General features: G+C 41.5%; 1 pseudogene across 1 annotated transcript; it reads left to right on the top strand.

The window, feature by feature from the left end:
* Positions 1 to 3,520: 3,520 nt before the first annotated feature.
* On the top strand, positions 3,521 to 20,154 carry LOC146704395 (uncharacterized; annotated as a pseudogene). The gene is made up of 12 exons (XR_014921725.1): positions 3,521 to 4,114; positions 6,515 to 6,741; positions 11,098 to 11,176; positions 11,605 to 11,673; positions 15,102 to 15,280; positions 15,376 to 15,469; positions 15,877 to 16,234; positions 16,330 to 16,447; positions 16,522 to 16,613; positions 16,717 to 17,291; positions 17,598 to 17,709; positions 17,934 to 20,154. The product of XR_014921725.1 is annotated as an uncharacterized LOC146704395 (transcript).
* The last annotated feature ends 1,454 nt before the right edge of the window (positions 20,155 to 21,608 follow it).

Here is a 21,608-nt window from a genome sequence, read left to right as displayed (position 1 = left end):
TTGCTTCTTGCTTCCAGGCTTCCTCTATTGCCCATCACTGACTGCTGGTTCCCTGTGTGTTGTGCTCAAATGAAGCACATTCCTCCGTTGCTTTGGCATGTGGGAAATTGTCATAGTAGTGCTCCTGAACCTGAGGAGCTTGTTTCTCCAGTCTCAGAACCATCTACTGATGTGGTCCCGACACAGGAGAATCTTGGTCCTCAACGTGAAGAGCTTGACTCTCCTGTCTCAGAGTCCTGCAGGTTTTAGATGTGTCCTTGAACCAACACAGCTGATTCAAATGGCTAAATTACCTCCTCAACATGTCTTGAAGTTCTCCAGGGGGCTGGTAATGAACTAATCATTTGATTCAGGTGTGTTGACCCAGGGTGAGATCTAAAGCCTGCAGGACACCGGCCCTCGAAGCCTGGCGTTGCCTACCCCTGATATAGACAGTGCTTGAAGCAGTTATGACCTTCTTGTAGTGATGGCCAAATGAAGCTTTCCGAAGCACTGAAGCTTGTATTGAAAAACGGTTCATTACTCGAAGCTTTTCAACACAGTCCTCTCCGGTGACATCTGGTGGTGAAAATTTTGAAGAGCAGCTTGAATCTGCAAAATAAAACGGACTGCTCAATCATCGCTGCTCACTCAAGAGTGGAGTTCTCTCTGATATTGGGCCACCGTTCCGTTGCTTTGAACATGTAATTGGTTTTGTTTTCTCGATTGGGGGGCTGAAAAAAATGTAATGCGTATTTGCGTAATACATTTTGATCAATAAACTTTCCCTATTTAAACATGCACTATGGTGTGGCCTTTCTTTGCTCATAACTCCTTGATGTTGGTAAATACAATAAGTGAGCAATATATATAATATACATATGAGAATGCACAGCACATTATGGAGTATGCCCCTGCTGTGAAGTCCTGCCTCCATCTACTTGTCGTTTAATCACTGGACAGCTGGACAGGTTCATACAAAATATTAGATGAGGCCAATTGTCCTATACATATTTTTGACCTAGGGGTGGGATTGATTGTGAACTGGAAAGGGAAAATGCTTAGGGAGCTGAGTACGGCTGCATCGTTACTGATTTGTAGAATCATTTTTGATTCGATACAGGATCCGATTCAATTTGATTGGAATCTGGAAAGTTTTGCCTCAGTCAGAAATATTACAATTCTGATCATTTAACAGTATATATCCATAATTTCGTATCTATTAAAAGAAAGCTGACACATGTGAGACTTAATTAGAGATGTAAACAGAGAGTTATGAAACCTGCAGCTGCAGAAGCCAGCGGAAAAAAAGAGAGGCAAACACAGCGCGGACCCGACGACGCACCAAAATCTGACTCTGACGCGTCGGGTCCGCGCTCTGTGTTCACGTTTGTATGCAGAATCCGTAAACCTGCTCCCAGTTACTGTTTTAGCTGTATGGTGTTTGACGACATGTTGTGAGGTTTAACCTGAGATGCTGGCGTTTCAGGCATAATAACGTTAATTTACAAATCGACACGGGATTTTAATGAATCAATATCACTTTATTCAATTTAGCATGGATTGTAATCAGAAAGGCGATAATCAAAACCCACCCCTAATCAAGAACTTGCAAAGTAAAAACATGCTCTATGTCAGGTAGCCCTTTTGTTATTTACATTTAAAAAGAGGATTAGTGTTACTGTGCGCTGGCTGAGTCTGTTTCGTTTCTTAGAAATAGTTTCTCCTGCCCTGGAGAAAATCCACTTGCATGGAACAGAAGAGGCTGTGGAGTGCAGGAACTACACTGCAAGCTGGTAGATATGCAGGTATTCCTGGGTCCTGCAGACTATCACCTAAAAACAATAAACAAAATGATTTTCTAAACTGTGTAGCAATGTAATGTACGTATAGTGTCAAATACATTTTTGTAGTCTTCATTAGCTTTAATTCACATGGAAGTGTTCCTGAAGTCATATGCTGTAATGATATTTACATTATGAAAACATGATTTTGGACATTTCAAGTTTTTCACTTCGGCAGATAAAATGAATTGAGCAAAATCAACTCAAAATATTCCCACACGCCAGAATGTCCTCTCTTCCTCGCTGGCTCCATATCTGTCAGTGGAATGATCACCTCTTCGCTCTCTGTCACCATCAACACACTCCACGAATCCCGTGGATGATTCACTTCCTTATATCCGTTTGAATCAGGTACCGAAGCAGTTACGTGCGTAATGAAGCTTCGGACGTCACTGGTCACGTGACTTTTGCCAAACGAAGCAAGCCTCGACACAGTGCTTCTGAACCAGTGTGTTGTTTTTTTCGACACACGCTCCGGAGCGTCAGCTTCAAGCGGGCCATCACTACCTTCTTGCCATATTGGCAGAATAAATGACCTGGAAGCTGTTGCACTGTCTGCACCTGTAAACTCCAGGACACGTTTACAAACAATTTTCGTTGTTATTTGCGCTGCAGCTGCAGGTTAGGGTGGAGTTACTGTATGTGTGTGTGTTTACAAGTAGTTTTAAACCTTGTGATCCACAAAACAGCATAACAGTAAAAGAAGAATTGACTGCGTTACAGTCAGTGCGGGAGCGGCGGCTTTGCTCGTGCGCGATTCATTTGCAGTTTGGACACACGTGAACATCTCCTGCCCTGATAGCGGCTGGAGGAGGACTATCCTCCGCCTGTGAGCGCTTTGGCACGAGCGATGTGCCCACGGCAGCACCCGCTGCTTGTTGAGAGTAACAACGCTTTCACGTCAAAAGTCGTCATAAATAAGCCTCCAATAACACCAGAAAAAGCCGCCAGATTTGTCGCTAGTCGCTTTTTAGAAAAAAAAAAAAACGACGCTAAGGGGGGTTTGAAAACTCCCTAAATATAGCGACAAAATCGCTAAGTTGGCAACACTGTTTGGACTGTTTTCAGGGTATTTAAAAAAATTCAAAACAAAACCGTGCGTCACAATGGGTATTCTCTGAGCATGCGCAGAATTACGCACAGCTGTCATGTGATCCTGTGACCAAACAAAGGATCAAAGGCTCAAAGAGCGCTGACGTCAAATTCGCTGCCACAAAAGTCTATAAATAGCCCCTCTTCACCTTTGCAAACACAGTTTTACTTGGAACATTTTCAGAAACAGCGAGTTGTGTTTAGCAAACCAGAAACCTTTCAGAAAGGGACTATTTTAAAGTTAAATAATTAAGCACACGTATTTTTCTTTCGACACGTTGCATTAAGCTTTTAAAGAAATGTCACGAGAAATAGTCAATAATTCACAGTCTGACAGAGCGATTCCAGCGGAATCACAAAGACTATATGGGTTAGTGGAGAGAGAAATATCGGATAGAGACCTTCAAATGAAAATACAAGAACAAATTAGTACGATGCACCGTGATGTCAAGGAAGAGTTAGAGAGACTTGAGCACCAAGTGGGAGAAGCTCACCACAAAATAACAAAAAAAGAAGAGATAATAGAAAAACAGAATAGAGAAATAGATCACAAGACTGAACAAATAATTGAGCTGAAAAAAGAAATATGTGTTCTTCAGCGTCGGATGAGACAGGCTCTGGATGAAAAACAGTCAAGGGTGGATTCTCTGGAGGCTAAATTGCAGGAACAGGTTAACACCGTTCAAATGATGCACCGTGACTTTCTGGAAAAGGAAGAATATCTCCTTAGACAGAACAGCAGCATTGCTGCTCAGTTGTCACTTATTGAAAGGGAGAGAGACGAACTCAAGAAAACTTTAGAGCCTCTTGAGTACCAAGAACAACAGTCACAGGTGGAATCTCTGGAGGCTCTGCAGCTGGAGAATCTTGCTCCTGAACCTGAGGAGCTTTTTTTTCCTGCCTTGGAACCACCTGTGGTCCTGACACAGGAGAATTTTGCTCCTGAACCCGAGGAGCTTTTTTTTCCTGCCTTGGAACCACTCCTGACACAGGAGAATTTTGCTCCTGAACCCGAGGAGCTTTTTTTTCCTGCTTTGGAACCACCTCCTGACGTGGTTCCGACACAGGAGAATCTTGGTCTTCAACCTGAGGAGCTTGATTCTCCTGTCTCAGAACCATCTCCTGACGTGGCTCCGACTAGTGGTTCATGGCGTCATGGTGCCAAACGCCTACTTAAAATAGGTTTAGGTGTTGCCGCAGTAGGCCTTATTATAGCTGCAGGTTACTGGGGCTTTTCAGTGCTTAACAGTGATTGCCTATTTAACTCTGTCTATGGCCTCGTTGAGCCATATTGCCACCTTGGTGATCGATTAGTCCCTTTTTAAAGCCTAGTAATGATGGACTGCTTTTCATCCACAGTCCAGAAAACCATACGTTGTTCATATCAGACAACATAAGCAACATTTAGCTAACTTGTGCTCTCATTTTTCTTTTCTTTTGCCTCTCACCCCCCAACCAGTCGCGACAGATGGCTGCCCCTTCCTGAGCCTGGTTCTGTCAAAGGTTTCTTCCTGTTTAAAGGGAGTTTTTCCTTTCCACCGTGCCTAGTGCTTGCTCACAGGGGATCATTTGATTGTTGGGGTTTAATTTGTTAAAAAACATAACAAATTAGGTGAGGGGTTCACATAATAGAGAGCACAACAAAAACTACAAATTTTTAAAAAATTTGTTAGTTGCAAATCAAAATAAAGACAACAGTTTCTGAAAAACATCTCTTACGGCTCTGTTTATTTGCTTAAATGAATACTTGTATTTTTTTTCATAGAAGAATATACATTGTCTTAAGTATTTAATAATTTTAAATTTAGCCCTGCGCTGCATGAGATAAACTGAGATGAGATAAACACAGACGGCTGTCGAGGCCTGGCGAGGGAAAGTTCCTCTTCAACCTCCAAACTCAACCCAGTTTGTTACTCGCAGCATCGCAAAATTAGACACAGCAATTTCTTAGAGTCTGGTTTAAGTCCTGAAATGACATCTCCTTACCTGTCACGATTCTGGGTCAGTTTGACCCAGTATTTTGAGTTGTTATGTTTTGGTGTGTTTTTGCATTATGGATAGTTTTCTTATTCTCTTGTGGTGCTTTTGTTGGTTATGATGATGATGATGATTAATCTATGTTTTAGTTCTTCTTGTTTAGGGATTAGTTCTTAGGTTTTGTGTTCTCATGTTTTTTGCTGGTTTAGTTCAGTGTCTAGTCTGTCTCTCTCTGTCCGTGTCTTAGTTTAGTGTGTATTGTTTCCTGTTTTATTTTGAAGGATTGTGTCTTATGTCAGTGTGTCCAGCTTCGATCCCCTGACTCGTTAGCCCCAATCTCTCCCAGCTGTGTCTCCCTCCTGTTTTCCATTCCCCGATTACTTCCCTGTGTATATTAGCCCTGTGTTTGCCCTTGCTCAGTGCTGCATCGTACCGTCGGATTATGCCTGTGTGTTTTATACTGTGTTCAGTATTTTCGTGTTCACTACCCTTGTTCAGTTCATGTTTTAATTTCTCCAGCAATAAAGCTGAGGTTTTGAGTTACAATTCTGTGTTTGAGTCCTGCATTTGGATCCTCATCTCCGCCTGCCCGCACACAGAGCCCTGTATTTAAAATCCAACTCTTACCTGAACTCTGCTGCCTTTCTGTCTCTCTCGCTGCTTTGTAACGCACCATCCCCCTTTTGACATTAGATAATGGTACATCAAACCTGCACTGCAGAGAGGTTGGCATGACAGGAAGTCGAGATGATAACGATAGACCAGCCTTCAAACTAAGACGCGTGATGTATAAAAGTCTTTCTACTGAGTAAAGGGCAGTTTGAGTTTCCTGCTGGCACCATGCACTGTCTTCACAAGTTTCTTCTTTGTTTTCTACCATGTCTACAAGGCATCAGTGTGAACATCAAATATATCTGATTTATCTTACGGCTGTAAACGGCACACTAACTTTATCATCTTCTTTTTTTTTTTAATTTACCAGAGTTTTCAACAGGAATTATTCATGGAACAAAAGCTCCGGACAACTCGATACCCTACATGGGATCAGTTCAGAATAACAAGGGTCAACATGTCTGTGGAGAATTCCTCATCACTGAAGACTTTGTGCTCACTGCTGCACACTGTGACCGGTTGTGAGTTAGATTTCCTGTTCATGAAGTTCATCCAAAAACAAACTTTTTCAAACTTGTGTTTATTGATCAGATCACTCTAAGTTATTGATAAGGCAGATGTTATTTCGAGGGAAAATAAAACACAATTAAGTGCAATAGCATCAAATAAAAACGACCTTTGACTTCTGACAGCCGTTGGTTACAGCAATGCTGACATTAACCTGCTTGTGACGATTGCCTAATGAGAAATAAAGATATCAGTTTAAAATTGTTGACATTTTTAATTCCCTCTCAATGATTACTCACACAGTGACCGCACACACTGATCATCCCAAAATAAAGATTGAGAGAAAATGAAATCCATGAAGGATACCAAAACACTGAACATGCTAATGACATCATTGAAAGCAGCATCAGTTTCATGTGATGTATTTGTAGAATAATTATATTTTTAAAAGAGTTTTTACATGAAAATGTGTTTCTATTTTTTACTTCATGTTGTGTCTCCAGTTGTGTGTGAACGTTCGATTAGTTCACAGAGTACAAACAATTCAGCCTCCACGTGCTGAAATAAACCTAAAAGAAAATCAAGTGTTTCTGGTGGCGAACCTGTTGATGAGCCGACGGTGGTGGACGTGTCTGTCATCGAACCAAAGGTCTGTAAGAAACACTGGCCTGGTCTTCCTGCCAGTGTTTCCTGTGCAGGTGGATATGGAACAACCAAAGGATTCTGTCAGGTATGTTTTCTGTGATTTCAGTGGAAACTTGTGTTCTGTTGACAAATGTATAAAAAAAAAGAATATAATCTGACATATTAAAATCCTCACAGGGTGAGGTAATACCAGGATGCTCTGTAGAATCCTGACCACTTTTTCATGGGAATTGATCGGCTGCTGACCGCAAGGCACTGCAGCGGGTGATATAAACAGCCCAATTATTCCACCATTTATACTGGCCTTATCTGTATTTATACATGTAAATGGTAAACGGCAAATGTACTGGTTCTTATAGAGCTACTCTTTCTACTGTTCTTTACACAACTTGTGCATTCACCCATTTGCACAAGCACATTTTTCTAGGTGCTTTCTAAGTAACATTCACACACACTCTGTGTGAATGTCGGAGATGATCTGCTCTACCACCTGAGCTACAGCCACCCCGTGTGTGTTGACAATAAACTGAAATCCTAATCCTAAAATGTGGGTCGTGTTTTGGGTCTGCCACTTGAGGATACACAGAAATAAGCCATGCTGAACAGATTTCCACATCTTTTCATCTCATCACAAATGCCTCCAAGATACCTGAAAAGCTTCTGTTTCATTTTATATGGAGAAATAAAAGCTAATATTTACAAACAGTATTTTGTTTAATGTTAAAAGAATCTGGTGGTTTGGAAGTTTAAAGTTTGAGACATTAAAGTTACACGGTTAACTACTGTAAGGAACAAAAAGACACTGTTAGAAACTCTTTCTTCAAACATATCCTTCATTTGATACATTAAATGATGCATGAATTCTACTAATTCTATTCTACTACATCAGTCATGCGTGATAAGTATGGGCTCAAAATGTGGTCATAAATATTTTGTACTTGTAAAAAAGATTTGTATGTGTAAAAAAGATTTGTATGTGTAAAAAGAATTTGTGTGTGCGTAAAAAAGATTTGTATGTGTAAAAAAGATTTGTGTGTGCGTAAAAAAGATTTGTGTGTGGACTTAGAAAAAAACCCCCTGCAAGTTACAAGTACGGATTTTTGACCCTATTTTTCTTCCTTTCATCTGATTGGTCAATGTCATGTCAATCACAAATGTAACAATCCAATCAGAGAACAGATGGGTTTGGCTGTCGAGGGGCGCTTTTTTTGAACTGCAGGTCTTTGAAGGGAATAAATGCCCTTTTACATGCCAACCCAGCCTTTTCCTTCATCACCACGAAGGAAAACAGTCTGTGGTCGTCCGAGTTTGGTGATTTTTGTGTCACAGGTCTACGTGTTTAATACAGGGACTTCCACAGCCTTTTCAACAGCGCTGCGGACCGCGGGGTGGGGGCGGGCAGTGTTTTGGAAATGACAATCTTCATTACAAAGCTTTCTTCGTTATGAATTAGCATACATGTTTTTATTGAACATTTGAAGAACTAGCAAAAAAAAACTCTTGTAGAGGACATAAAGTCAGAGATAGAAACAACAAGGAGCAGGTGCATCTAGTACAGGTAGAGCTGCTGCAAAAACCCACAGAGCCCAGCAGCCAGCGTAACAAATTCTGGATCCTTTGCTTTTAGTTAGCAGTTAGCATTAGCAGCACATCCTGCATCCGATGTGAAAGGACTTTTATGCTGCGCACTGTGACTCACAGCAATGGTCCTGGGTCAGCCCTGACTTTGTGTTAAATTAATCCTAAAGTAATAATGGTGTTTCTAACCACGGATATACCACAACTTTATCCTTTCAACAGCTACTGAAAGTTAGGGGACCTAGCTGCTATCGGATATTTATATAGCGATCCTCCAGCTTCAAACGGTATCACCCTTCAAGGACCTGCAGTTCAAAACAGCGCCCCTCCGACAGCCAAACCCATCTGTTCTCTGATTGGATTGTTACATTTGTGATTGACATGACATTGACCAATCAGATGAAGGGAAGAAAAATAGGGTCAAAAATCCGTACTTGTAACTTGCAGGGTTTTTTTTCTAAGTCCACACACAAATCTTTTTTACACATACAAATCTTTTTTACGCACACACAAATTCTTTTTACACACACAAATTCTTTTTACACACACAAATCTTTTTTACACATACAAATCTTTTTTACGCACACACAAATCTTTTTTACAAGTACAAAATATTTATGACCACATTTTGAGCCCATAGATAAGCACTGTTGATGATTCACCAGCAGGATCGTTTTACGCTGAAATCATTTTGAAATCAGGACGGTGTGTGGCCACAAAATAAATGATTCATATCAAATGTGTTAAACCTAAAGTAAGAAGCTCATTTTGGAAATGTGAGGGGGGAGAAAGTGGAGACGTTTGACTTCAGATGTTTGGTGTAAAAACAAAGCTCTCAGGAGACTCCTCGAATACTGTAACTCTGTGAGTACAGTAATGGAGTATTTTTACTTTGTTACATCATTGATTAACATCAGTCAGCCTTTTAATATCATTTATTTAAAAAGACGTTTGTCTGTCTGTGTGCGTGATGCTCTGCGAAGCGTCCTGCATTAGAAACAATGGAAAACTATCCACATCTCTCATTTTCAGCGACTCGTTTGATTTCTGATGCAGTACGCTCATTTGGCCACACAGCGGCGCTGCTGACTTGTTAAATAGCTCAGCAGAAACATTTCAAATTATTTCATTCAGCATTCGTTTCGTGTCTCACTATGAAAAGGCCTCATGCGTGACCTCATCAGAAGCTCAAATGCCATTACAGCAGCCATAAGTGACGCCCATGTCAGGAGCGACAAGTTTCTGGTCACCTTCTGGTGTGCTGTATACAAAAGCCAGCCGGCCCTCATAGATCCAGTTAAAATTTTTAATTTTATCTTAAAATATCTGAAAAGCTGGAGCTGCTTTTATTTGAACTCATTTATCACAAAAGAGAAAACACATTAATAGAGGAAAGGGGAGGACGAGTCACAGATATCCTCGGTCCTGCTATGTTTTCTGAAGCGTCTCATTCTGTGGCTTGGAGCAACCCGTTCTCACTCCCGACACGTAAAATAATGATGATTTGTCGCGTCCCTTAACTTCTCATGCTGACGCTAAAGGTATCCTTCCACGTTTTTATGTGACGCTGTGGGTTGTCAATTCATTCCAATATGAACCCGCTCGCGCGATCAGAGACGCTTCGAGCAGAGGCTCCAGCCATCCATTTACTCCAATAATAATCCCGTCACAGCGAAACATGACGCTGTGAAGCATAATCTAACTGGAGAACCGGGGACCCTCTCCGCGAACGGGTTTTTCTCCCTAATTTAATGCTTTCTTTTAATGGACATCGTTAACATTTCTCAACAAAAACACATGAAAGTATCACTGATAATGCAACAATAAAATCGCTTCATGTTGTGGCCATCACACAGTGTTTTCCAAACTGATTCACGAGCTGAAAGTGCTCAGATTTAACGTACATAATCCTTTGTTAGGTTTATTATTTTCATTTCACACGTAAAACACATTTATAGATTCATCCACCACTCCTGTTAGTTTTGGATGTGCTCGGCTCCAACCAATCAGATGCAACCTGTGTAAGCAAAGGATGATGGGAGAATGGAGAGACCCATTTATAAGAATAAGAAAATGAGGCGGAACTGATTGATTCTAATGCAGGTATGTAAAAAATACATATTTAAAGTAATAGGGCAGCACGGTGGTTAGCACTGTTGCCGCACAGCAAGAAGGTCCTGAGTTCAATTCCACCATCAGGCTGGGGTCTTTCTGTGTGGAGTTTGCAAGTTCTCCCCGTGTTTGCGTGGCTTCCTCCCACCGTCCAAAGACATGCAGCTTGTGGGGATAGGTTAATTGGATAATCCAAATTGCCACTAGGTGTGAATGTGAGTGTGAATGGTTGTCTGTCCCTATGTGTTAGCCCTGCGACAGACTGGCGACCTGTCCAGGGTGTATCCCGCCTTTCGCCCTATGTCAGCTGGGATAGGCCCCCGCGACCCTGAAAAGGATAAGCGGAAGCGAATGGATCTTGATGTGTGTTTCAAAGTTTGTTTTTCATAAAAGCTTCAAACAAACAGAGGTGACTGATCTCGAAACGGTTTAATGCATTTAAAAATGACTACAGCTACCGTCAGCATGCTTGCTAGGTAACGACTACACGTGGCTACTGCAGCATTAGCCATTTAATCCAACGATGATGGATTAAATCTATTACAAACGTTAAAGGACTTGTGTGCTGCAAAATACCCTCACATGGTGCGTAAAGCAGTTTTTGCATTAGAGTTCTGCTAGCTTTTTATAAACTGATGATGCTAACGTTAATTGCTAACGTTAACTGGAGCGCCAAGACTGAAAATCATTTGAGTTGCGTTAGTTATGCGTTTATGTCACAGAGTTCTGCAAAAATCTCTTTCCTCTTTAGCTTGAAAATGAGCGATTCAGAGGATCCCGAGCTGGAGGAAGAGCTTCAGGCTGCTGACGAACTCCTTCAAGATATGCAGGTAATATTTTTAGTGGAAACAGTTGTTAAAGAGGGAACACGCTTGTCTAATATTTTGTACGGAGTAAACGTTATATTATTTGAAATTTTTTTTAATATATGTGTATATATAAGTTTGTCAAATTAAGTTGGTTAACTTAAGATGTTTGATAATCTTTGCTTTATGGACTGTATTTTAGGTGTTCCCTTTTTTCCTTGTTAATTGCGTAGAATGATGCACAGAGTGAACCTCAGCCAAGACCAGTGCGCTGGAAAACACGTGACAGACAGACAGGGAGATTTTATTCCTCAAAGACCATCAACCAGTCGATGTACTAGTTGCATGCCACGTGGTCAGTGTTCACACAACCAATGATTTTATCTCACAACTTGTTTTCACCAAAGAATTTCAGTAAGTAAATATTCTTCAATCTCTTTTTTTCCTCCCAGTGTCCAGAGAGCAGCATCAATGTCCACGTGAAGAACCTAGTTATGTTGCCAGTGTCAACCCAACAAAAGGTACTTTACCTTCTTGTATATGTTGTGATTTCTGTTTACTTTTATATTTGTTGTTATAGTTGAGTTAGGCAGGGCTTTTGTGCAGTCCTAAGAAACATACTGCCTAGAGTGTTTTTCACTTTGTGGAAGAGTTTCTTCCTTTATTTTTTTTCTGTTAGTGTATGGAACTGAGGTGCTTCGTCAGGAGCTCCTTCAGTTGTTGGAGGATGGAGAAGAGGACGCAGCCATGACTTGTGAGACGTCGTCTGAGTCAGCTGCTACTCACTGGGCGATCAGAAATATGGTGTCCTCGCAAAAGTGGAAAGAGGCCAGGCCTTGTCTTATAGATAATGTTAGCTACTCTGGATCCACAGTCACACCGTGTGTGTCAGTGTGGCAAACAAGTAGTTGTGAGGTGTCTGGACTGCCTGCCTCTCCCATTCCTTTGTGCTGACTGTGATATTGCAGTTCACACACGCTTTGTCCTGCACAACAGAGAGGCAGTAACAGGAGGGTTTTTGCAGCCTTCATCACAGTTTAGGTACGGTTTTTAAGTCTTATGCATTTCTTGCTATGTACTATGAGTGGGTGCTGTTATTGTATATTTGTTGTGTATCAGTTAATTTCCAATTCCTTTTTATATATATATTGTGTGTTTTAATGTTAGTTCGGCTGTTGCCTGTGCAAAGGCCAGAACATGTGTGTGACTGCCCAGCAGGTAACGTTGAGGTTTCACGCGGCGCAATTGTGGCTCTTGTAACCATAAATGGTAAGTTGCCCTTTTGTCACACACTACATACACAATAGATGTGTTTGGAGTATGGCTGCCACGATTAGTCAACTAGTCACGATTACGTCGACTATCAAAATCGTCGACGACTGATTTAATAGTCGACGCGTCGTTTGAAGCTTTGTAAGATCCCAAAAGACGCAGGTATAAGTAGTAGGATTTAAGAGTGTAATAACGGACTGAAACAGAAGATGGCAGCACTGCATGTACAAGGATGCCAGCTGCCGTTAAACCCCGAAGAAGAAGAAGAAGCTGTGTCCCAGAATTCATAGCGCGGCCCAGCTCAGTTTCCAACAATGGCGGCAGCTAGTTAGTTTTAATATTACTCTTATTATTCTTTCTGGGTCACAAAATAAACGTTTAACATATTTTCAGGCGAGAATGTAGCTGTGTAAACCTCAAATATCTGCTCAGTTTATCAAGACACCACATATTTTCAAAAGCGCTCCTACGTTTTCGGAGACGTCTGTTACCCACTAGCTCGATAGCTAACCGGGGGCTAGGCTCAAGAGCCGTGAGAACACCGGACTCCCGGCAAATTTCGCTACTCAGGTTAAACATGATATAGAAGTCACTTGGTGGATAACTTCCAAATGCTATTTGGCTTTTTTCAGTATTTTATTTGTTCCTGAGTAAATCGGTTTGGCTGAGATTAAAGTTATAGTTTTTACACAGCTGAATAAACATCAAGCAGACAGCTGATTATCAGAAGTGTGAGATTAGGGGTGGGTTTTTATAATCGATTCATCGATTAAAATCGATTCTGGCTTGGATAACGTAAAATCGATTCATTAAAATCCTGAATCGATTTTTTTAATATAAATTTATTTTGCCCGAAATGCCAGAATCTCTGGTGACATCTCACAAAATTTCAAGAATTTAAATTTAAATTTAATTTTAAATTTTAAATTCAATTTCAAGAACCACCAGACAGTAAATAAGAGCAGGTACACGGATTCTGCACATAGACTTAAACACACAGCACGACCCGCGGATCAGAATCTGTTAGATGTTGCCTTTCTCACGGTGGGGGTGAAAGCCGACAGCGCGCTGATTCTTTGAATCGCGCTTTGTGTTCACGCCCTTAATGAGCCGATTCTAAAGCTGTTAGTTTGATCTCTCTCCAAACAATATTGACCGAACCAGCAGCAAAAGAAGATCCAAACGCTTTACATAAACATCGTCATGAATTCACTCTGACTTTCACTGTTTTGCTTCCACCGCGATGCGCAGCTCTCTCTCCCTCTCTCTCTCTCTCTGTACTTCAAGAACAGTTTCCCTTTCTTCATTATTGGCTTGCTTGTTACACACCAGTCTACTGTTGTTTACAGCGCTGTCAGCCGCTGTTTTTTTTCCCTTTTACATTTTCCGAAAAGAAAACCTAATTTCTGCCGTTCAATACTGAACAAATTTAAACTTTTTAAAATTATTCAAAATGCAAAACGCTTAACCGTGTCTCTAATAAAACCGCTGTAACTTCAGAGGTAATGTTCATATATTGATTAATGGTTTTCTTTCGTTTTTGATGTACTGCAGAATATTTTTATAAAATCCCAGGCCAGGAAAATCACCTTCATGTTTTTCTGTTTTATCTTCAGCTACTTTGACACAAAGGCCTCTGCTGTGACGCTCACACCTGTGATAAAGTCTTGCGTGTGTCAGCTTCCTTTTTATTGATACAAAAATATGTAAATGTACTGATCTGAATTATAATATTTCTGACTGTCAAAATTTCCCAGATTTAAATAGAATCGAATTAAATCGAATCGTGGATCGAATCGATTCGGGACCTTGTGAATCGGAATTGAATCGATTCTAGAAATCAGTGACGATACCCAGCCCTATGTGAGATGCTCGAGAATTTACTCCGGTGTCCTGTTATATTTTAGATAGCAAGGAGTTTATTAAACTCCACCGAGACAATCTGCTAATTTCATTAAAATTTAATAAACTATCATCTTGTCTTTATTTTTAGTTAGCACGTACCTTAAACACTTAAAGCTGTAAGCTAATGATAGTTATATAAGAGCAGACGCTGCTGGTGCAATAAGCTGTACGCTTTACGTCCAATGGATGATGATCTGATTAGTCGACTAATCGCAAAAATAATCGGTGACTAGTCGACTATCAAAATAATCGTTTGTGGCAGCCCTAGTTTGGAGGTTTTATTGCAAATTGTGCATTGCTATCTTGGTTTGAATTACCCTCGGCCCGCAGTATATGTGGGCACCTGTCAAAGGTCATTTGGATTTACCAGACCGATTTGAAAACAACATGAAAAAAATGAATGCTTTGAGCCATGACTGAATTTATCCTGATCCTTTCTAAAGGCCGTTATAACCTTGCACTGCCAGTGGTGAGCTGCACCAGCTGTGGCCTAATGTGGTCCCCCTCAGTTAAGGACATCCTGGGTAGTGGATATTGGCCTGGCACCTTAAATTTCTGCACCCTGTTTTCAATGGATGTCTTTCAGTCTTTCTATGACATTAAGAAGGCTGCACCAGGGATGTCACTTAAGGCATTTGTCAAAGTGCTGGATGAACGAACAGCCATTTTGGAAGGGTGAGTTTCTAAATTTGCCAAGTTTAAGGAAATTGTGTAAATCAATGTTTATGATGACTGTCCTTGAATATTCTGTTGTATGTCCTCTATGTAAAAGACTGGCCGAATATCAGCTGATGCCTTCAGTAAAAGTTTCTTGGAGTGGAGTGCTGTAAAGTTTGAGGTGGACAGGATGTGCAAGGAGCCATGCTTTAGCTGCCCTGCCTGCACTCCAGACATGCTTGCCGTCTCAGTTGATGGAAACCGCAAGCTTTATCGCTTTCAGTCTAATGCAAGGTACGTTATGCATTGTGTACATAAGTCAAATATGGATTTGTAGAAAAATGTATTTTAATGTTTCTTTTCAAACAACTGTCACTGTGTTCGTTCAGCACTTCAGAGCAGGGGAACTTTGAAGGTGTCTTCATTGAAAAAGATGAGGAAGATTCTGAGTTTGTGAAATACATCCAGAGACACACAAATCATGTAAGATACACATGTATATTAGTGCTGTTAGCGTTAATCTTGTTAAAATGACGTTAATGCCATAACCATATACACATACGTGTGTGTGTGTGTGTGTGTGTGTGTGTGTGTGTGTGTGTGTGTGTGTGTGTATACATATATGGATGGGTGGATATTTATTTTATTTTTCTCTTAGTGTTGTCGTAATACTGTTTACTTTACTTTATCTTAATGTGTACTTAATTTTGTCACCATGTGTATTTATTTTGATTTTGATTTTGTGTTGTCAGTGCTGTCCTGGGGAGATATGAGGTCTCGTGTAACTTAAGGCTAATTCAGCTAATTGTTATGCATTTGTTTTAAAAAGTTTGTCCCTGATAGGGCTTAATCATGCCGAGTCTTTTATGTTAAAATCTTTGGGTGTATAGGTCCCAGGGAAAGGGTTGTGCGGATCTTCATCTTGGACTGCAGCAAAGGAGTCGTCCAAAAAGTCCACTGGGAAGTTGGATGAAGAGGGCGTGGAAATAGCTGTTTGTCACCACGGAGTCCTCTTAGCTGCATTGAACATGTTTCGAGGGGAGATCTTTGCTTACCCTCTTTTTCTCCAGAGGAAGTTGGCAGCTAGCTTCCCAGGACATATTACGTTCCTTTGCTCCGATGTGGCCTGTAAATATTTCCCCCTATTTAACCAAGGTGGCTCAGCAGTGCCCTGAGCTGAGGAACCTCTTGTCAATGCGTCCTTTTCTCTCCGTCATGCATGCAAAGGCTCACACTTGGAAATGCGAGGTATACTGCAGCTTGTAATTTTGGATTAGTTTGAGACATTTTGTTATAAGGTTGAATGAATTCAGCAGTCATGTATTGTGACCTCCTTTCTATAGATCAAATGGGGAGGTGCGTTTGAGGATGGGGCCGGTTCAACAGTTGGAGAAGAGGTGGAACAAGTAAACAGTTTCCTGTCTAGGGCGGCCATCACAACGAAGTACATGTCTAAATTAGGTATGTGTCTGTGTGTGAGATTCCACTCAGTCTCCTGCTCATTCATTCTTATTTGTATACTAACTGAAATGCAGGGCGAACAGACATGCTGACCCTCCTGGCTTTGGGCTGGAACAAAAGGAAAGTGGAACAACTGGGCTGCACTTTGAGCCAGAGATATCTAAAGGTGATTTCTTTTCAAAAACCATTTTAATGTGTGGGGTAATGGGGGAAAAACACCCGTACTCTTTTAATGTCAATATGAATGACATTTATTAATGTATTCTTAGATCATAAGGATCCTTAGAGAACAAGTGGAGAGCCTGAATGCGACCAGAAATGAGCTGGGTGTAGAAGACGACACACTGCAGCAATGGGTGGCCGATGTGTAGAAATGGGCTGAAGGTGAGTCTCAATATAATGCACTCGTGTATAACAACAGGACCCACCATGGCCTCATTAAAGAACTTAAGGTAGAATTACGACAGTGTCAACAAACAATGAAAAATAAGCCTTGTAAAAGCAGAATTTATGGCAGAGTTGTTGCGTTTCATCAAATTGGATAGAACCTGGGTTGAAATGATGTCGTACTAGTTGGTTTTATAAACCTGAACACCAACATACTTGTTATCTAATGATAATGCAGCACATGCAGGCTCCAGATGTCTTATAATGAATGTCATCAAGTCAGTGATTACAGAGTCCACTGTAGTTTGGTGACTGTTACTCATCCTGTGTTCTGATTAATATTCCTCTCACTTAGAAAGTGATCAAACTGATGGCAGCCTTGGAGCGTTGCAGGCACGAATAGAGGAGCTTGTCGTCATCATCAGAGTGCGAACACAAAGTCTTTACAGACAAAATGGTACGTCCCAGTTTCTTTGAAATGGACCGTTTGATGCTGAGTTTGTACAGCTTGTACAGCTACTTTGTAAACAGAATAAAATCAGATCCAGGTTTGTTTAAGCTGGATGTGATTTGTTCTAGCAAACAAATTGATGAGTGTAGATTAAAATGTAACTATATACATTATACTGGCTGCTCTATGTGGGCATCACGGTGCAGAAAGATCCAACCACGATGTGACGTTACAAACCTTTGGAGCTTCTTTCAGGATTATAGATAGTTAGCTTTTCCTTGTAACCCCTGAATTTCCTGCCTTGTTTTCCAGACACACCGTCGGCTGGTTTCCCTTCAGAAGGAGAGTGCAGGTCCCAGAACCCAACCAGCTGCAGCCCCCCGAGAACCAGCAGAACCAGAACAGGAACCCAAACCTGAATCCAGTAAGAAACTCATCATTTTTCTCTCTTGTCCACTTTTCCCTACATTTGATGAAACTCCAGCTAAATGCTGCACACTGAGAAAAGACTGAATGTTTTTGAAATGAGCTAGCAGAGAGACCAGGGTCAGGTCGAGTCTCTAACCTGCACACAGGCCCTGATGTTTGCTGTAGTGGGTGAATTAAGTGCTGCAGGCTGATGTGTGACGTGTGTGTGTGTCTCCTCAGGCAGGTGAGCACGCCGACAGACAGCAGGATGAACCAGCAGCTGGACGGCCTGGGTTTTCTTCAAAACCTTCTTCTCCTCCCTCGTACCCGAGGCCGCTCAGGCTGTGGCCTAACTGAACATCTGGGACTGAGGACTGATTGCAGACAGTTCCCGCTCTTCTGTCATCTCTGGAGATGTTTCTTGAAGCGTGGGTGGAAGGCGTTTACCGAATAATAAATGGACGCAGACAGAGCGCTGCACCTCAGTGCTCCGAGTTCCTGTGTGACTTTGATCTTTCAAGTGAGCGGGAAGCAAACCACCCCAGCACGAATCCCAAGAACTGCCAAAAAATGTGGACAGAATCAAAAGATGCAAGACCTGAAAATGTATTAATAAATCCTCCAACAGGATCCCAGCTGACCTGACCACATACCTCCACTGCCTGCCACCAGCCCCCCACCCTGATCGTTCCCTCCTTTTGTCCATTAAGCACAAAGTGGCAGCGGGTGCCGATAATCCTCCTGAAAGCTGAAACTGTTGTGCCTAAAACGCTCTTCATGTAACGACGTTTACATCCACATGCCTTCTGATTTAAAGTCATGTGCCACGCCGTGGTCACTGCGTGGCCCGGCTCCGTGAATCAGTATTCAGCTCATCCGAGGACGCGTGGGTGCACGGGTGTCTGTAACACTCAATCGGACTGAAACGTTCGCCTCTTCCAAAAGCGGCTAAACTTATCTTCGCATTGAATTTTTAAAATCAGGGTCCTCAAAATTATATATATTTAAGGATTTCTGTTATTCATATATATAGGGACCTTTATTTGCTTCCTTACACTTTTTATAATTAAACTGTTCATCGGTGAAGCAGCAGCAGTTATTGCTGATGTTGTAGAAGAAATTATTTTCTGGGTCTATATCCTTTTCTAAGTCTAGAACATTATGGTCTGTGTATCGAAATGTTCTCAGTTCCAGATGATCATAAACAGAATTCCAAAGAGTTATATTGAGATTGTTGTCAGATGCAGATGAAGCTCTTTTAGACTGTGTTGGAGTCAAATTGTTAAATGTTGTCATTGTGCTACTTAAATTTGTAAATCTTAGTTGAAACTATAGGATCAAAGACATTCCTTTGTCTCTGACCACCTCTCCAGCCAATTTGTTGGTGGGGGAGGCTGACGGGTTTTTTATTGTAGGCACATCTTATCTGAAAGATCTTGTCACGGTCCCCGTGTCTCTCTGGTTGGCCCACGCTGGCTACAGGGGCCCGTTCTTCGTACCTCGCTAAGTAAGTTAGCTGGATTAGATTGTTGACGATTTCGCGTGATCTTGGATCGTTCGGTTCTCCGAAGCTCATCCGGGACTTGCTGTCATAGCAACAGATCCGTAAGCGTAAACCTGCTCGGGAGCAGGTTTACTTTATGTAAACAAGATTAGATCGCGGCCACTCAGATATGTCCGCTTCATGTATACGAAAGCAACAGCGATATTTGACCACTGTTTTTCCATAAATAAATAACATCAATGTAACTAAAGATAATGCAGCACTTGATCCTTTTTATTGATTCCATACAGATACATACAGGTCATTTCCTAAAAAAAGGGAAATGTACTATTAATTATTCTATTACATGTATTTGGTTATTTCAGATGTAATTCATATTTCAGAGTAGTAATTGCAAATTACTTTGTGTAATCAAGATGGGAGACCACGGCTATAAAAGTGAAGGTGGATTTGGGAAGCCTGTTGCAGCCATGTCCTGTCCGTATACGCGAGCAACCCATTGCGGAAGGTGCAAGATTGATAAGGAGAGTCCTCAGAATTCAGCGTATATTGCGGGATAGACAGGATCCTTTAGCTCAGCGCGACAGTGTGCTCATAGAGAGATATCGGTTTTCCCGTGAGGGTATTATTTACCTAACCAACTTGTTGACGAGGGGGTGCAGGACCACCACCTGTCTTTTTTTGCTCTGCCCTTTTCTTGGTTGCTGTTATAAACAAACAAACAGATTATTTCAGGGTCTCTTTCCAAGAGACTAAAAGCAATATAAGTGATAAATATTACCATTCTGTAGAATATTCTTATATTTCACTTTTATTTGTTCCCATGTTCTAGTGGGTCCTGTCGTGGCTCTAATGTGAAAGAGGATATAATGTAATATAATATAATATAATAAATTTACCCTACCGCCTACTGGTGTTGGCCAGAGGGGCCGATGACGCGATATGGTAGCCTGGCTTCAGTCAGTCTGCCCCAGCTACGGTTGTAGCCACAGCTGCCCCAGGGCAGCTGTGGCTACAACCGTAGCTGCTTCCACCAGTGTGTGAATGTGAGAGTGAATGAATAGTGGCATTGTAAAGCGCTTTGGGTGCCTTGAAAAGCGCTATATCAATCCACTCCATTATCATTATTATTATTAAATTACTTACAAGTTTAATTTGTCAGCAACTTTCTGCAAGCCCTCCTTGCTTTTGCAGCCTTTGCAGTGTTCCCTTGAGTTTTAATTAAACTCTGAAACTCCTGAAATCCCTCAATCAAGAGTTCTTGCTCTGCTGCCGAGAAATACCAAGCGCGCTCCTTCGACATTTTCGCCGACCAATCAGAGGGTTGCCGATCAATGTTTCTACTATCGATGCGTAGCCCCTGTTAAGCCACCCAGTGATCTCACATTACTTCATCCAGCTATACTAATCGTCAACAACAGGTGTGTTCGGAGAACCAGAATAGCGAGCTCAAAGTTAGCGCGATGATTTGATCTTGGATGTAGTGAGCGAGGTACGAAGAACGGACCCCTGGTTTTGTTGTTGTTAGTTTTTGTTTTCTTTGTCTCTCCTCCTCCTCTCTGCCTGGGTGGAGCTCGTTACGGGCTCTCGCTCTTGGCCCACGCACCTGTGTGATTGTGTCCACCTGCTGCTGATCTGGCTGATTTCCCCAGCTGCTATTTAAGGCAGTGGCACTGAGCAGCTCACCGCTGGAACGTTGAACCGTGGCAGTTTCAAAAGAATCCCCTGTGTGTATTTTGCTGTGGAACTAACGCGTGTGTGCGGAGGAACTGTGGATATATCTGTGGATATATCTGTGGATATATCTGTGGATATATCTGTGGATATATATAAAAATAAATAAATAAATAAAAACATTGTCTCCTTCCCGAGGGCAGACGCTGACTGCTCCTGGAACCGTCTGTACCCTGCTAAGACACAACATGGCAGCTACAAGGACTCTTTCATTTGTTAAGACCATCAGTGTGTATTGCTCTAAATCAAGTATATAATATTAAATGAATATTGCTGGATCAGCTACTTCTACTTAAAACATATTAAAACATGACTAAGCACAAAATCACCAAGAATAACATCTTATAAGTGCTGTGTAAGCGCGTGCGGCCTTCCAAGCTCAAAGCCTTTGCCCTCCATAGATCAGCCAGACTCGCGCTGGCTGTAGCTTTTAACCTTTAATTACCTTGAGCACAACTCTAGAATAAGCAACAAACTGCAATGTGTATGGAATGATCATGGTTACATCTGCAATGGAAAATCATGTTATTATTCTGGTACCTGTAAGAAAAGATCAAACTAAAGTTATCACCATCACTGTAGGAGCTGGAGGTTGCAAGTAAATTGACAGCTCAGGTTGAGCGGTTTGGAGACAAAGTTAGAGAGGCAAAGTTGAGCTTGTTTGTACATGTGCAGAG

The sequence above is a fragment of the Copadichromis virginalis genome, linkage group LG7 (assembly GCF_057382275.1).
Source record: "Copadichromis virginalis isolate Kocher_CV1m ecotype Utaka linkage group LG7, C_Virginalis_male_GT1.1, whole genome shotgun sequence".
In the NCBI taxonomy this organism is placed as follows: Eukaryota; Metazoa; Chordata; class Actinopteri; order Cichliformes; family Cichlidae; genus Copadichromis; species Copadichromis virginalis.
This window is presented reverse-complemented; position numbering and strand designations above follow the sequence as displayed.